Source organism: Lycium barbarum, chromosome 5 (assembly GCF_019175385.1).
Source record: "Lycium barbarum isolate Lr01 chromosome 5, ASM1917538v2, whole genome shotgun sequence".
Lineage (NCBI taxonomy): Eukaryota > Viridiplantae > Streptophyta > Magnoliopsida > Solanales > Solanaceae > Lycium > Lycium barbarum.
Window position 1 is genome coordinate 46,288,940 of NC_083341.1, and position 12,608 is coordinate 46,301,547.

At 38.8% G+C, this 12,608-nt stretch overlaps 1 long non-coding RNA gene across 1 annotated transcript in view; it reads left to right on the forward strand.

Annotated features, from left to right (window-relative positions):
• The window catches only part of LOC132642457 (uncharacterized), a 28,442-nt gene extending 16,084 nt beyond the window's left edge, over positions 1-12,358 (forward strand). Inside the window, exon 3 of the long non-coding RNA XR_009583173.1 lies at positions 12,180-12,358. This is a non-coding gene — a long non-coding RNA (uncharacterized LOC132642457). The remainder of the gene's footprint in view (positions 1-12,179) is intronic.
• The last annotated feature ends 250 nt before the right edge of the window (positions 12,359-12,608 follow it).

A 12,608-nucleotide genomic window follows, 5' to 3' on the forward strand; every position in this document is an offset into this window, starting at 1 on the left:
AAAAAAAAAAAAAATCTGTATGGTTCGAATTCGATCAGGTAGGTACGTATGGGTACCCAGTTAGGGTACCAGTCGCGGCCCACGGGGTTTGGGTCGTGACAATCACTTGCCATTGATTGAGTTTGCATATAATAACAGTTACCATTCCAGCATCCAGATGGCTCCGTACGAGGCTCTATATGGCAGGAAATGCAGATCGCCGATTGGCTGGTTTGATATTGGCGAGTCAGAGTTGATTGGCCCAGATATGGTAGAACATGTGCATTAAAGGAGAACACGCAAGCAATAGCTTAGTTAAACGTCAAAGGTATGTAAGGCTTATCCCTTCCTTCAAAGGCATGAATCTTTCAAGCTTTCCATGATCCTCCTATATGATGGAACTTATGAGCCCTTAAATATACCAAATTACATACGAGTATGATAATGATGATAATAAGTTAAAGTATAAAGATTAGATAGTGATATGATATGATGATCCCATAACGCTGATGATGTCATTATTGGTAACACTCACCTTATGCACTATTTCCTTCAAGGTGAGGCAAAGTACTCGTAAATGTTCATAATATAATCGGGGGTTTACGACCTTACGTCACCCCGACATAGCCATGGTTGTCTTCAAAGTCTAATGTGTGCTCCTAATGCTAAATGTGAAATAATCCTAAATCATGATATGTCTATAAGATGATTAATGATGCTAGCTTATAATATGCCTATGTTATGTAGGAAATTGCCAAGCTATGATAAGATTGTGATACGTTCATGAAATGTGAAATAGTGATAGGTTATTATTGATTATGTGATGATGAAATTACACCAAGCCTAGATGGCCGGGCATGTCACCGCTAAGGCGGGCTGCGATGTTACACCGAGCCTAGATGGCCGGGTATGTCACCGCTAAGGTGGGCTGCGATGTTACACCGAGCCGAGAGGGCCGGGCATTATCACCACTAGTGGGCGGCATATGATGGTTACCCGGATGCAGGATAACGATGAGGATTGTGATGTGACGAGATATGTGATGCTACGAGATATGTGATGTGACGAGATATGTGATGTGATGTGATGACATGTGTACTATGTTATGTAAGGTATGATATATGTACGAAATGTATTTGTTTATAACACTCTTGCAGGCTATATCTTTCTTTTATGGCTCACGGTCCTCCTATTAAATTTATTTCATTCTTGTCTTACATACTCAGTACAATATTCGTACTGACGTCCGTTTTCTTTGAACGTTGTGTTCATGTCCACAAGTAGACAGGAAGGCGAGCTTGAGCTAGACTCGTAGGAGTTGTTAGCCGATTGAAAGCATTCCTTTGTTCCGGAGGTGCTTAGTTATTCTTTTGTGTATATTTGTATATGTTGGGCTCGACGGGGTCCTGTCCCGTGTATACGTTTTGTACTTCAGTAGAGGCTCGTAGATATACGGTGTGGGTTATGTGGTCTGATAGGGTCACTATGGTATAATTGTATATATATTATTTTGGTAGCCTAAAGGGCTTATGTATATAAAACTATTTATGTTTACAAATGAAACATGACTTTCTCATGATTCGAGTATAAAAATTGATAAAAGAGTAGTTAATGAGGATGATGAGCAGTATAATGAGCGGCGCTCAGTGGTTAGCCCCGGGTACCCGTCGCGGCCCCTAGCTGGGTCGTGACAATAACTAGCTAAAAAAAATTTAAAGTGGCTACAGAAGGAACAGGGGTCATAAGAACTCGATCTTAACTCATGTTTATTACGGAATAAAGGTAAGGCCTCCGTCATATCATGCGCATGCCAGATATGCGAGTGTGATGCCAAAACGTTAAGGTGTGAACAATGTTTATCCGTGCAGTGAAGGGGTATATGCTCTATCAGGAAGAAAGTAAGGAGTTCAAAGGGAAAAAAGTAGTGTGGAGAAGGCACGAGGTATTTCAGAGAGGGAGATTCATAAGAAGCAGGAGTTCGGATGAAAAAATGCAAGCATTATGGGCCTGCTTCCAATAAGTGATGGGAGTATAGTGTCACGACCCAACTCATGGGTCGAGCGGGCACCCATACAAACCCCCTCTGTTGGGCGAACCCTTCCCTTATTCAACATTCATTCGAGCATAAGTAAAATAAATAGGAGGAATAAACAGTCTCATAATATACATAACTACTAAGTGGAATACTAATACATAATCCCCGGGATCTAGTCTGAATAGTACAAGAGCTACTAATACAAAGTCTGAATAATACAAGTCTAGAATGCTGATATTTTCTCTAAATAGGAAATAAGACAAGTAATATAGAGGAGTTTCTGGGCAGCAAGATCCGTCCAATGCTTACACTGGAAACTGTGCAGGCTAATCCTCGGAATCACACACGAGGTGCGAAGGAGGAACCTGCTACGAACTCTGCACTCAGAAAAAGAGTACAGGAAGGTAGTATCAGTACAAACACCCTGTACCATTAGGTATTATAGGCCGACAACAATTAGTTCACATATATGAAGAAAGAAATCAACAAATAGACGTGTAAGCAGTCACATATAGTCACTAAGCACATTCACGTAAGACTTGCAGTAATATGAGTCATAATAGATCTCAGTAGTCTGCAGTCATAGCCTAGGTGGAAACCTCTAGTCCTCGAATCCATCAAGTGTCTAGGTAAGTATTAACAAGCACACAACAACTCAAATGAATCATCAACCAAGGAATCAATATGGAAACGTACCATGCAATGCAATAAATACAACAACCAAAATAAGTGATATGAGTGGAGGTAATATGAATACAGGTGCGATGCAATGCAATGGCCAACTGTCTCATACAGTACACACATGCTACGGATGATAACCTCCACGTCTCGATAGTCATGACCTATGGTTACCTGCAAAGTCCATGTACCAGTCACTCCATACACAGCCCAAAGATGACTTTCAGTACACTAGTCATTCCGTACACAGCCTAGATATGAATTCCACAACACTTGACATTCCGCACACAACCTAGAGATGACTTTCATCTTTCACGTTCTTATACGTTTCCATAATCCTTTTCGATCAATTTCTCTATTGGAACCACATCACATTACCATGAGAAATGCATGATGAAATGCATGCATGAATGCTGAATTCAATAATTATCACGAAGGTGAATAACCATAACAACATCCATAAATCAACTACCAAAACAAACTTATCCCCAAATCTGTCCAATGTCCCATCCGGAAAAATTTCCCTTTGGACCCATAGTTAACATCAAATAATATATGCATGAGATGCCATATGAAATATGCATGTAGCAACACTACAATAAGAAGCCTCGAATGTTTCACTTCCTCACTTACAATCATTAGTATTAAGTCATAGTTCAAACCAATGTATCAAACAAAATGAGAATGCATGATATCAATATCAAGTGTAATCATAATCAAATCTTATTCGTGCCTCTACAGGAGCACATATAAAAATTCTAATCCCGAATCAATGTCCTTCCCTTTTGTCCAAGATAAATGACTAGATAAGTGAGAGATGAACGTACAACACAACATAACAAATAAGCAACAAGCCTAACACCACACACATGGCCAATAAGACAAATCACAATAAGCAAGGCGACAAGCCCACAAAATCATCAGCAATACCAACCTAAGAATATCCATCCCAACTTCAGACCCGAAGGCTTAACATGCTTTCTCCATCAATAACTAACTTCTACACGAGCTTCGCTAACTAAAGTCTAACCGAAAAGTAATTCGTAACCTATCTCGATTCCGAGCTTGTGCCACTCAAATGTGCGCCTTTCCCTTCTGAGGAGCCTCTGAATACTCAAAGTCTAGTCATTATCAAAATCTAAGTCAAAAACGGGGAATAACGGTACCCATATTGCTGTACATTCATTCGAATCAAAAATCAACTAGAGAAAGAGAAAAATCATAATCACAAGGGTAAAACGGGTATTTCAAAAGTGGACTTGGTAACCTAATGCTCTAGAAGTTCAATTCTACTTTCCAATTTCTAATTAAGCTCAATTATTGATCAATTTCATCATTCAAGAGAAAACCCCCAATTTGGGCATAAACCCTAGTTTTCCATAATCAATTCCTTAACCCAAGTTAGAGATCCAAGCTTACTATTTACTAACTCACAAGATTCCATGATTAGAATAGCAAGATTCGTCAATTAAACTCACATTCATAGCCTAAAATTATATTAGCAAACTTAAGGTTGGGACTTGTCACGACCCAAACCGGAGGGCCGTGACTGACACCCAAGACCCTACTCGGTTGAGTGCCATACTACCATTCTATCCATGAGTCACAACCCTTTGTGAACCTTTAATCTACTAGATGACGCTTCCGTAAGGTTAAAAAAGAAAAACTTTTCAATAAAACTCTTTCATCAAATCAGGGACTTCTCCCTTATCGTTAATTCAAAGAAAACCTTTAGTCAAAATGAAATCTTTAAAAAACAAAGCATAAAAACACATCGACCTACATGGTCGCTTTACACAATTGTCAACATCTCGATGCACTATCTACAGGACACTGTCTGCAAAAGTGTCTAACATACACGAGATACCATAACATAAATACTCTGACTCGGCAACACTCCGAACTGAGATGGAGCTCACCAATCCAGCTGATAGCCTGGGAACATCCTATAGTCAATGTCTTCTGCTCATCTGTATACACCTGCGTGGCGTGAAACGCAGCGCTCCTAGGAAAAAGTACGTCAGTATGAACAATGTACCGAGTATGTAAGGCAGAACTGAAACAATATATCTCGACTCGAATGATAAAAGAGTAAGAGATTCAATCTGTACCTGTAACCAACTCTGATAAACATGTATGTGCATATGAACTTTTGATGCATATATATATATATATAAAATCCATGCCTTCACCCTACTCGCAGCCCCTTTGGGCATAATAGCATAATGGCCCCTTCGGGCATCATAATCATCATATACCAGCTGATCAGGTGGTTTGCGTATATAACGCCTTAGCCCTTTTTCCCATCCCCATGAAATGATGTTGTGCATGTATGTAAATATGAAAATGTGTGAAAATCTTTGGAAACCATCAAAAGACTCCCTTCGGAGCAACTTTTAGTTCAAAATGGGAACTTCTTCCCTTTTTTCAAAAATGGGAACTTCTTCCCCTTTCTATTTGTCTCCTTCGAGACTCAAAAATCAAATGTAAACTGCATAGGAAAGAGAACACCTTATGAACGTCCCCTTCGGGAATTAAGAGGTCAAGGATACGAATATCCCTACACTGTCTAGGAATAAAGTCTTTGGAGTTCGTTTATTTGCTGGGTTCGTTCCGCTAATAAGGATCTTCATCACTACCATAATCACCACTATCATGTCTCACTTTGAATGATCCATAACATAAGCTGAGGCCACATATCATGAATATAATCAAGAATTATGTAGCACGCTCAGACATAAGCTGAGGCCACATGTTATGTAGCACGCTCAGACATAAGCTGAGGCCACATATTCCGTAGCACGCTCAGACATAAGCTGCGGCCACATATTATGTAGCACGATCAGACATAAGTTGAGGCCACATATTCTGTAGCACGCTCAGACAGAAGCTGAGGCCACATATTCTAATTATAATCCAGAATTATCTTGCACGCTCAGTCACGTCATGAAATCTTCTAGAACCTTAGACTTAGAAATCTCTAGGATGTGAGTCATCATATGAATCCTCATAAATTATAGACTTCTGGCATTTCTAGGAGTAAAAATATTATGGATATCATATATGGAATCAAAACATAGGAATTCTGCCTTTGAAAGAAAGGGACGAGCCTTAACATACCCGATTGATCTCATACGCATTAACGCTTATTCTCCCTTACTTGCAAATCTACATTCAACAGAAATTATTTACCGTTAGACTTGTCGTCATATGCCTATCTCAAGTCCTTAAACCAAACTCCTTTAGAACCTACCAAAATTCGGGCATCATCTCCCCTGTTTATATGCCTAGCCCGAAATCACAATCCAGCAACCAACAATAACAATAGTACGAACATCAACAACAATATTATCAATACCAATATGTTCCATAAAACATCCCATACGATGTCTTTCAACATACAACAACAATATACACTTCCTTGCTTCCCAATCAAGGAGCATAACCTCATCAATACACCAACAACATTAGATACCATCTCTATACATGTAAATCATCCCAGCCACACAGCCACAACATGCTCAAAACAGTCCATAAACACAACAACTACAGCACGACACTTTATGACCTTTCCTCCATAACTATTTTCACTTTTAACACTTGCCAAACCTTCAAATCAACTAAACATAAGAGATAGGATGAAGAAAATACCTTATACTTGAATAAATTCAGCCACAAAAACTCTCTTCAAGAACAAACTTACCACAACATCAAGTAGAAGCAAGAACAATCACCTTTCATGGATTAGTTTGGTGTAATCTTGTTAAATTCTTGATTTAATGGGCTATAAATATTGGGGGGTTGTGTTAGGAAGTTTCTAGGACTACTGAGAATGTAAATTGCTGAAAAAATGGAGTTAATGGGGGTATTTATACCCCTCTTAAGTCGGTTCCACCGACCTTTTCAAGTGGGACCCGCAGAAGCCATTGGCAGCTCAGCGTCTCTATTTTAAAATGGCCATAACTCTTGATCTCGATATCGTATGAGGGCCCACGACCTATGGTTGGTAAGCTCTTTCAATTATCTACATTTTCATTTTTGGTGTGTTTCCAAATTCCAAACTTATAATAGCATTTTGGCCCCTCCAAGTCAAATCATCCGAAAACATATCCATAAATCATCCTTTTGGAGGGCTTATGCCCATATTTGGCTTAAGGGTCCTTCTTAAGACTTGCTCAACTTCCCATGTACTACTCATATCACTTTTCATATGTCCTTTATAAAACCCCAACATGTGGGCACCATCTTAACTTACGGTTACGAGGGCTATTCATCAAGTGACGTATTAACTGATTTACTCCATATGGTCTCCAAATATCATATATATATTATTCCTATACTCATATAATATAATCTTCATCCCTAATCCTTGTATAACTTTAATCTCCCTTGAGCTCATACCAAGCCGTCTACAGTTTTGATAACACGAAATTTTTCGGGGTGTAACAGGACTCATCCTCTCCAACTAGCTTTTCTAGATTCCACAATAGATTCAAGCTTAAGAGGATAGATAATAATAAGATAAGATAAAGGGACTTACCCCCAAGATGAAACAACTTCAAAGACTCTTCAATTCGCCCTTAATGCTCTCTAGACCAAAGATTTAATGAATAGGTGGGATGGGCTCGAAGTTAGAAATAAAAATGGTTTTCTGATTAAGCGTTCCTGCTCCCGTGAGCAAAGGACCTACTACAGCGGTCTGGCATTGGTGGAGAATCATCCGCTAGGGCGGACCTTATTAAAAATCCAAGAACTTACCACAGCGGGCTAGGCTCCGCTAAAATGGACCCGTTGAGGCGCAAATAGTCATGATGGGGCGAGGCACCAGAACTAGCAGAATTCTGGTTTTTTCACCAAGTTTCACCCCAAATCGGAACATCCACTCGAGACCTTCTAGATACAAAACAGATATGCACACATATGTAAAACACACTATGAACTCACTCGTGGCCTTAGAATTACAATCGAAGCTCTATTTGACCGGGTCAACCCCCAACAGCCAAAAACTAACTTTCCAACCATTAGCACAAAAACGACGAGTGCCTCGAGAATTGAACTAAATACCACCACCAAGTCATAATCAACCCTCCGGACCTCACAGAATTGACGGATTTTTGAAAAAGGTCTGTTTACCCAAAAGTCAACTATTAGTCAAGGGTTTTTCACTTTAAGGTTCTAATTCTCATAACTCACAATACAACTCGCTCGATTACCTCGACAACTGTGCCGTCCATCACCACAGGTCAAAATCATACTAATAGGACTCGAAGAAGGGTCAACGGGGGTAAATGAATCAAAAGTGCAATAACGACCACACGGGCCATTACATCAAATACAAATTAAACAATCGTTCGCCCTCGAACGAAGAAAGAGAGTATGAAAGCTGACTGTAACTGAGAAATATTTATTATAACCACATGGATCCTCCACAGCAAGAAATATGCCACTATCACTGCTCGTTCACCTTATCAGTTAAAACTTCTTTTAACTTATCACAAAGACCCAATTTCCATATTTCTAATACTTAAAATTTCATTCATAACTGATCCCCGATTATAAAAACTACCACCGCGTGAATTCTCTGATTCAAAAAAACACACCTGTGAACGATATTGATGGGTCTCTCAAACAACAAAACCTTTGAAAAATGACCGTAAATTATAGCCCACTCTGAACCAGAAAGATATTTTGATTCCGCTAACCTTTCTTTCACACCTTCTAAAGCCATTCTTCGTACCATGATTTCTTAGAAACACATAAACACACGCCATAAGCCCGAAACCATGATTTACTCTTTCCAGAAAAGAATCCTTGCCCTATCTTAGAACTGTAAGCAATTCCATCAAAACTGATCTTGCTTAAGCAGCTTTTGCTAGTTCTAAGTCTGTTGATTCCGTAACCCGGTATTGAAACTACTTGGCAAAAACCCATCGCCCAAGCCTTCTTAAATCTTTGAATCACCATACCGGAAGCATACCCACTGATTACCCTACCGAGTCCAAACCCGTAGAAAACCATGTGATCATTCTAAGGACTTCTCATAACCATATTACCTCCTCAAATCATTACCAAGTATAGAGGTAAACTATTATAACTATCCAAGTAGCTGCCCTTGGTAAAATATCGTCATGTCCACTTGTAAACCTTGATAAAGCTCGATAAAATTATCATACCTCAAATATGAACTGAAACCCATCGAATCAGTGAAGGGTATTTACTAGGAAACCCATAAGCCCTTATGGAAATATAAATATAGTCCACCAGGTTCTAATCAAACAATTCTGACTCAGAATGAATGCATAACCCCTGATTACCACCAATAGTAACTCCAACTGACTCCAAACATTCTTAAACCAATCACAGTCCTATCAAACATTTTTGGCAGCAAATTCTAGTCTTTTTCTCATAGATAGTTAATCATGTTCATCCCCTCGACTTAGAAGGCTAAATTCTATCCAGTCATCAACTTAGTACCGAAGAACTATACCTTATGTTCGCAATTTTCATGTTTCTCAACCTTCACCCGATACACAAATCTGATAAACCCCCTGAACTCTAAATACATCAAAATCTCCTTGTGCTTCCCCTTAACTTGCTTAAAATTTCAAATGTTTGAATGCAAAACCTGCGGCCTTATTTAATACACCTTTAACCAGTGAATCCTCATTTTTGATACCTTGCTATGCCAAAAACAATTTTGAAAGTATCAAACTCCGCTCTAACCCTCACGCAACTAATTCTAAGTCCTTAATATCCAAAAGTGCTTACCCAGTCTATCCAATTAATAATGCTTAAAACATAATACACTAACACAAATACAGTCTCAACTTGAAAATTGTTATGACCCGTGTCTTCACACGTTTGGAAAGACTTGAATTACATTGGATTCTTGAGATATAAGATCAATTTGATATTTTGTTGAACATAGGAGTTATGCATGAAAGAATAGAGTCATGAAAGTGTGGGACAAGGTTAAGGGTAATTTTGAAATTTTGGAAATTAGTTTCGGGAATTACAAAATGCGATCCACAAGTTATTGGGCTTATAAAATAAGAAGCAAATTGAGGCCCAAAAGATTAGGGGTGGCCGGCCATGATGGCCTTGGCCCAAGCCCAAAAATTGTATTAAATTTCCATGTGAATCAATTAATTTAAGGCCATGATCCAAGCCCATTACTTCGTCATGTGCTTGGTCATGTGACCAAGTCTTTAAATGATAGACATTAGATGACTTAAGGCATTAAAAGACTTAGAAAAAAATCAAGAACAAGAGCAAAAGAGATAGAGGGTTTCGGGTTTGGCCTAGAAAATTAGGTACCAAAAATATTGCTCCAAAAATTTATTTCTTGTTGATTCCCTACTAAGTCAAGGTTCCTTTGTAACTTGGTGTAGTTGGATTGGAGTGGGGAGCATTAGAATCACCAAAGTAATCATACCTCCAAGTGAAGAAGACTTGAAGAAAAGGTAAGAATGTCTACCTTTTTATTGTGTTGTTGAGTTTTGCTTGTGTTGTAGTATGTAGAAATGTGTTGATTGTATGAAGAAATGGAAGTTTGCAAAGTGGGTGTGTGTTGTAGGTGTGTAGCCGTGAGGGTGTCTATGTTGTATAGCCAAAATGTGTTGAATTTATATTATATTCTAGTTGTGATTGTGATGAAATGCATATGGGAATTGAAAGTTGGATGAAATTAGTTGATATGGAAAAACAAGCATATGGCCGTGTGGTATGAAGTGTAGGGAATGGAATGGATTAAATTTGTTTAATGCGTTAGTTGTGTTATTGTGATGCTTGATATGTAAATGAAGTTAGAATGATATAAGTTTGTATTGAATTGGAATGTAGAAACTTATGTCGTTTTAGTATGATTTTCCGACATTAAGGAAATGAAGTTGTTTGGTTGTTGGTTGTGATGATCATTGATGAATTTGGAAGTTGGAAACATGTTATGAAGTTGTATGCCAAAGATTTGATGTTTTGCATAAGTTATGACTTTGGCGGAAAATTGTATATTATGTATATCGAGTGTATAACTTGAGGAAAACGATATGAAATGTTTCTAGAACTATATGGTGATGATCTTGATTGTTGATGAATGTGAAATTATTGATATTAGTGAAAGTTTGGGTTGAATTGAAGATTATGTCAACTTGTGAGAAAAATGACTAGTTGAAGGATATTTGTGTTTTTAATGTTCATTGTTGATATTGATGTTGTCGTTTGGGTTGTTGTTGATGATTTCTAGCCGAGTTGAATTCTCGGGGTGCCATATGTATAGGGGAAGTGCTGCCGAAATTTCGGTAGCCAAATATGATTAAAGTTGTAATAATGGCATTAATAACTCACAATTGGTAAACTTGACCAATTGAAGTTTTTCGACGAAACGGGAAGTGAGTTTGGAAAGGCTTAAGGAGCGTGAAAGGTATGTAAAGCAAACCCAATTCTTCCCTTGGCATGCCCTTAGAGTATTAGGGTCAGATCCGGGCCTCGAAGGACCTCTTGGCCCTCGGAATCCGCAAGACAAAATTTCAGTTTTTCCTTCAGTAGAATTGAACCATTTTGATACGCTTTTTCTGAAATTATGCAATTGTGCTCTAAATTACTCAGAAAGTCATAGGATGTCTGTATAACCTTCGTAGATGATATTATATGTTTAGAGGGCACAATTTGAGTCCGCCGCCTTATTTGTTCTGAGGCGGGCCCACTATTTACGGTTTTGCCCCTAATGTGTTAAAGCTTCCTTTTTAAGCGATTTTTGAAAGAAATGTTTTAATTACCCTACTAATCGTTTAACGAATATTATTTTAAATATTCTGTTAAATATTATAAATTATTTTGACACTCGGAATGACTTCAGTAAAGTTATATTTCTGTAAATTATTATGATATCCGAATTGTATTAATTCTTATTCTGTCCGACTCCATTTGATTTGTTTGTCTTTGCTACGCCTCATCGAGTCTTTGAAAATACATATGATATTTTTAAATTGCATTAGTCTCTCACTACTCCATTCGTGGATGTCTCAATGTTTCCCACACTGAGCCCGGGCAAGGATATGTTGTCAAGCGTAATTCTCTGCATTGTTCGCCGCGTCCCGGTGTGAGGGGGCAGGTATACGCGTACATGGGTTTGTGGAGTATGATGTGCCATGTCTGCCTACTCTGATCTGATCTGTTATGGCCATTTTGATATGACATTATATGATACGGGGCCACGCCTTTTTTTTTCTGATTCCTCTGTATTGTGGCACCAGTGTCGGGAGGGTGACCACGTTCTGTCTGCCGAGTCCCGTGGCAGGGATCGGATATGATATGACATATGTTTCTGTACACATTCTGTCTGATTTGGAAATATGCATTTGACACTCTGGATTTTGTACCCATTTTCTGTAATCATTATGATTTGACTTCTGTGATTCCGCTTTACATATTCAGTACATATTTCGTACTGACCCCCTTTCTTCGGGGGCTGCGTTTTCATGCAGCGCAGGTACGGACGACAGGTTTGCTGATGCGCACGTTTAGGATCCCACTTCTGCTATTTTGGGGCGCTCTCTTCTACAGAGCCCATCTTTTGGTACAGTCTGTCACTGCTATCTGGATATGTACTTTGTTCAGGGTATGACGGGGCCCTGTCCCGTCTTATGATTATGATATGTTCTGTAGAGGTCTGTGGATACATCTGTGTGGGTTCTGTACACATGTTTGGGATGTTTTGTTTTATGATAGCCTTATCGGCTTCTGTGTGCCAAGTCTGCTCTTCTGCTAAATTCTGTAGCATCCACTAATGTTATTATTATATTATTATTCTGATAATATGCTAATTTGGGTATCGGGTACGTATAGGTGCCCAGCTAGGGCACTGGTCGCGGCCCACGGGGTTGGGTCGTGACAAAAATATAACTCTAGCCTTCAAATT